At 33.3% G+C, this 6,117-nt stretch overlaps 1 pseudogene; it reads right to left on the bottom strand.

The window, feature by feature from the left end:
* Positions 1–2,415: 2,415 nt before the first annotated feature.
* Positions 2,416–5,876, bottom strand: LOC106773333 (annotated as a pseudogene).
* Positions 5,877–6,117: the final 241 nt, after the last annotated feature.

The raw sequence follows: 6,117 nt of genomic DNA, 5'->3' as shown, positions 1-6,117 counted from the left end.
GACCTTACTGAGCTTTTTTAAAAAGTAGGATCATTTTGAATCAAACCCATAAAAATAGGGACCAAAATAGGTATTAAAACTAATATGTAAGTTAATATAGTTATTGACTATATTAAATTATATATGATATATAATTTAAATGTAAGATTTTTTCTTTCTATTAGTTTTTTTTTCAATCACTAGAGAGTTAAACCATATGATAGAGACTAAATTGAAAGCTCTAAATAAACATTTATGGGAAATCCTAGCCAAGTTCATCCCTCCATTCATTTCATAGCTCTCTTGTAACAGAGGATATTCACTTATTATAATTACAGAAAAAAGAGAGAGGGATCAATTCCTTTTGTTGCAAAAACTTAAGATTCAAACAGTTTGCAATAAGTAGATTTTAAAGAGAGATGAGATGCTTAAGTCCCACACAATCCAAGAAAGAAATGTCTCTGATGCACAGTGATGCAATGACGATATTATTTATGACATAGGACATTACGAGGATAACATATTGTAGTTTATATTTAAAAAAACTAGCACACTTTTCTTTTTATAATATTAGTTATGATTTATATTTTTTTTATAATTTTACGTTAGAATTTTATATTTTAATATTTTTTTATAAAAACTTTTATTTTTTAAGCATTTATATTTTAATTTTTTTTAATCTTAGTTTAAAATTTTATATTTTAATATTTTTTTATAAAGACTTTTATTTTTTAAGCATTTATATTTTAATTTTTTTTATAATCTTAGGTTAGAATTTTATATTTTAATATGTTCTTTTTATAAAGACTTTTATTTTTTAAGGGAAAAGTATATTGGAATTGGATTTTCAGCAAACCGAATTTTGATTTATATTTTGAACTTTTTACTAGGCTTTCAAAAAGGGAACACTGGTCATGTAAATCACCTCAATTGGACCAAACCGTCTTGTAAATGGATTTTTTTTTGAAGAAATCAATGGCCTAACCTCATCATTGGTGTAAGGAACACACCCAATAGCATTGAGCTAACTCACCCATATAAAAAAAATGAAAACATTTTACAAAAACAACAAAAACCATCTTTGGGAGTGCTATTGTTTCAGTCAGGGAGTATAGTTAAAGTTTTTGTACAAATTACCCTTTTTCTCTGGTAATCGATTACAAGATGCCTTCTGGGACAGAAAATGACCAGCAATGCTTATGGAACTCATCTAACTTACATGAAAGCACCTAAATGATCTTTTTACTCAATAATTCAATGGGCTAATGTGTTCATTGGTGCACTAAACACCACCTGTGACCATTAAACTCACTCACCCATCTAAAATAAGAAACATGAAACAATAATTTGAAAGTAAAATAATTTAGGATGCTTAGATTAACTCCTCCTAGCCGAATGGAGTCCAAGCTTTCTCTCTTTTCCCAACATGTAAGCCTTGAGTCCAAGCTTTCTCTCTTTTCCCAACATGTAAGCCTTGAGGTTTCCTACTTCAAGCTTTTCCTTCCTTTCCAATGGCTTCCTGCAGTCCTCACACAACTCTCTCACGGTTCTCTCTTTCCAACGTACTCTATATCCCTCTCTTTTTGTTCTTCCTTCTCCCCTTCTCCAATACCTCTAATATACCTACACTCTTCCAAGAAAACAAACCCTAAAGAACCCCCTATGTTTTCTATCAGTTCCTTTGATTGCATGCACATTTTCTTACTTTCACGTAAGGCTTCCCTTTGCACCCATACTTTTTTCCAATTTCCTAGCCCCACAAAGCCATGCAAATTGATGTTTACACTCATAAATGCATATATAAATCATTCAGAACACAACTATAAATAATACGATCAATAATTAAAACTATTAATTAATTTATCAACCAACAAATTTTAGCACATGTCCACTCAAAATTAATTCAATTTATTTAATTATAGACTTTATTTTATTATTCTCATTAAATCTTAAGAAAAACATTGGCCATACACCAAAATTCAAAGTTGTTTCCAAGAATAATATAAAATTGTATATCATTAAAAAGAAACTGAAATTATCGATGACATCGAAAACCATCAAAATTTGTTGATAATGTTTGTTATTCAATGGATTACCGATGACTTGAAATCTGTCGATAATAACCTATCGGTAACAATTACCTAAGAACAACATACCTAAGAGCAAGGGTGCTTATATCTTGACACAGTAGTGATAATGATAAAAAGAGAAAAAATTAGAAAAATAACGAAAAAGGAAATACAATAAACAACTCAAGGACAACCGACATGGTATAATGCGAAGAGTTAAAAACAGGGTAAAATAAACATTGAATTTCTTATCTATAAACTACTACTCAACATAAAGAAGGAAACAACGGAAACAAATAAATTGTGAACAAGTAAACTATTTTAATCCATAACTGAAGAGATACTTATCTGTTCCTAAACCAATAACTTACCAGAAATCACACATTACTATTTTCTTAATGAATTTATTCAGAGGATTTTCCTCTGGCTCAGGGTAAGGCCCCGTTTCCAAGCCATTTGATTCATCACATATCAAATAGACAGTTGAGTTCTTGACCACCAATCTTTGATCAAAAGTCATAAAAATCTCCACCTTATCTCCGGATCCTAAATTTGATATTATGCCATGCCAATCTTCATCATTAAAGGAAATTACTGTGCCATGGTTGTGCATCAGTAATGTGCACTTTGTGTAATTAACAATTACGACACTTGTAAGACATTCAGTTGGCACGATTCCTGGGGTTGATAAATAAACAACACACAAAACTATTCCCTTCATGACACGATCTTGAGGCACAGTGAACGAAACAGAATGTCCCTCACCTATATGGGCCAACCAATAAGGATCATTGTCACTTGGAAGAGAAACATCACCTGACTCACTGCTTTCCAATACCTGTACAATGAGATAAAAAGTTTACTAATTTATCTAATTCTGCTATTCGATTTATCATTAAAACCCATTAGGATTACTTTATATTTAATAGCTAAAATCATGGTGAATGTAATAAGTGAAAGGAAAGCTAAAGAAGAACCTCATATATGCTATTGCTTAGAGTATTTAAGAATTCATTGTATCTCCCAACACCAACCACAGAAGACCTGAAGCAATGCTTTGAAATTCTTGATTCTGTAATATTCACGCCATATTCAACCAGAATAATTTTCACTTGCTTAGATAGTTGAAACTCGGCGTCACACTGAATGAAAACGCTTCGAAGATTTACCAGGCTGCTAAAGAATGGTGCGATAACATCCCAACTATTATCCTCTGTATCCATGAACGAATGAATATAAGATAGGGGATTGATTGCTGGAGACATCCGAGACCGAATGATAAAATGAAAAAGATTACGTGACAGTCCCTCAAGTCGATGTAAGGATATATATCCAATGCTTCTTGAGCTTACAATTGAAAAAGGCACTTGTTTCACGGCTGTATTTTCAGCAATTAAAGATATCAAGGATTCCATTTGCACTATATCTTTTTCCAATAGATAAATCTTCGAACAACCAGAAAGAATGAGAGTTTTTAAAGATTTCAACATATATATCTTTCTCGGGAGATTGCTTAGACTTATGCAGTCCTTCAAATTTAGCAGTGTAAGATGGCAAAGGCATCCAATAGATTGGTGTACTTCGCGCAATCTAGGGCAATCTTTGAGAATGAGTTGTTCAAGACTTGGAAGTCTCGTAAAGTCAGGAGTTTCTATTAAGTAATTGGAATGACTGAGATTCAGGACTTTTACGCACGCCAAAACCTTCAGAAAGATAGTTTTTGAATAAAATATTAGAAAAGAAAATAAAAAAATGAAATAGATATAAATGGAAACAAGTAATATTTGTATTTTAATTAAGCGATAAATTTTGAAAGAGAATAGCACATTATATAAACCTGCAGTTTTTTACAGTCGAGTAGAAGGAAACTGTATCTTAAATCAATCGATATTGCATCTTGCAGATTAAAGTCGTTAGCTGAAGAATTCCGAAGGTACCCATTTTCTTCAGCGAGTTTCAGCACTCTTGATTTACGTCTTATCTCCAAAGGATATGGTTCGAAGCAAAGTTTTCTGGTTAAAACCATTTTCTCAGGACCTCTCCGTACGATTCTTTTCCTCTCGTATACAAAGACCTGTGAAAAAGCAAATGTATTGCGCATGAGAAAGCAAACATTTTCAAAAAGAGTTTCAAAACCATATATAAAAAATGTTCTCACATCATTCTTTCCCCGTGCATATCTGGCATCTCCTCCTTGTGCAACAATTTCTCTTCCCATTTCTTGTAGCAAAGAATGCATTCCAAATTTATGGTTTCTTGTTAGTTTTATGAGGTTACGCTCTATCAAAACTCTTATTCCATCATCAACGTCTACTCCACAGCCATTTAGGATCCTCATAACATAAGCTTTGCCTTTACCGACAAAGAAACTACAGACATCAAGGAATAAAGCTTTTTCCATTTCATTGTGTAAACCATCAAAGCTTATTTTTAATATCTGTTGAACTTTGTCACGCGGAATTTTCCATAATATATACAATACATATTCCCATTCTTTTCTGTTCATTTCAAATAAATAAGATCCAATGACTTCAATCGTTAGAGGTAGTCCTCCACAACAAGAAATTACTGTTCTTGCAAGGTAATCGTATCGTGCTTTTGGTTTTGCTTCTCTAAATGCGTGCCAACTAAGAAGCTCAAGGGACTCATCTGTGTTCATTAGATCTATCCGAAAAACTGAATCAACTTCATGTCTCCTCAGTAACTGTTCATCACTTCCTGTAATGATTATTACAGTACCTTCACCGAAACATGAACTACTTCCCCATAGGTCAAATGGACCATACTGTTTCACATCGTCAAGTACAATGAGTACCCTTTTCCCATTAAGTCTTTCTCGAATCATACTTATTATTCCCATCCCATCTCCACTTATTTTCACCTTTACTTTTAAGACATCTGAAAGAAGTTGTTCTTCTAAACTAACACAACTTCTTATTCCTTTACCTTCTAGAGTAACTTCAATGAAACTTTTCTCCGTGAATGTACCATGAATTTGGTGGTAGATAGCTTTGGCAAGGGTGGTTTTACCAGATCCTTCCATTCCACATATCCCTATTGTACAAACTTCCGTGGATTTATTTTTGATAGTTCGAAGAAGATCTTGTACCTTGGGTTGTAATCCAACTGGAAATTTAGTAGCAGATAAGACTGATAAATTAAGAACAGTCTTAACAATTTTGTCTACTAGTTCAGCATCGCTCCTTCAAGTTCAATAGCAATTGCAGAATAAGTCATCTAATTAATACTATAATTAAATCACTATCTTAAAATTGGCTTGATTGAGTGAGTTATTTACCTGTAATTGCTCTCATCCCATCCAAAGAAATTTGCTGCTTTGGTGAGTGCGTGGCTCCACCTGGACATCCCATGCTCGAGTTGTTGTCTTGAAAAGGTTTGACGTGCAGTAGCTTCGAAGGCTTTTCCAAAATCACCCTTCTGAAGACGTACATCAGATGGCGAAATTTCGTAATATACGGGCAAAACATGTCGCCAATAAGTTTTGTGCCATTCAATGATTTGTTGAAGTTCATGAAGACACCAAGCAGATTCAGAGTAGGTTTTGGTGAAAACAACAATTGCTACCTGACAGAGATCCAGAATAGGTTGTTGTTGGATCTGCATTGGCTTCACTGCATTGTGGTGATGAAGAAAAGTGGTGAATCCAACACTAGAGAGGGCATAATCTAGATGGGAAACAAATTTGTTACGGATGTTGTCTCCGGTAAAGTTGATGAGCACATCGTACATCCATGGGAGTTTGGATGATGAAGAGGCAAATTCCACTGAAGGAATCGATGAGTCCATGAAGTATTAGAAGAGAAAGCATCAATGCAACACAGTGAGATAGATGATCTTTACAGACACAACTAATCAAAGTACGCGGAAGATTAGAACTTTTTTATAGTCATGCAAGCGCGTTAAGACTATCACAGAACCTTTTTTACTTTAGTGTGAGAAATTAGACCAACAACCACTTTCAACCATATAAACAAAATATTACTCTAACAACTACGAAATCCTTTTCAAATTATATTTTTTTGAAAAAGAATATTACATATTAACTTTA

This window comes from Vigna radiata, chromosome 9 (genome assembly GCF_000741045.1).
Source record: "Vigna radiata var. radiata cultivar VC1973A chromosome 9, Vradiata_ver6, whole genome shotgun sequence".
NCBI classification, from domain to species: Eukaryota; Viridiplantae; Streptophyta; class Magnoliopsida; order Fabales; family Fabaceae; genus Vigna; species Vigna radiata.
This window is presented reverse-complemented; position numbering and strand designations above follow the sequence as displayed.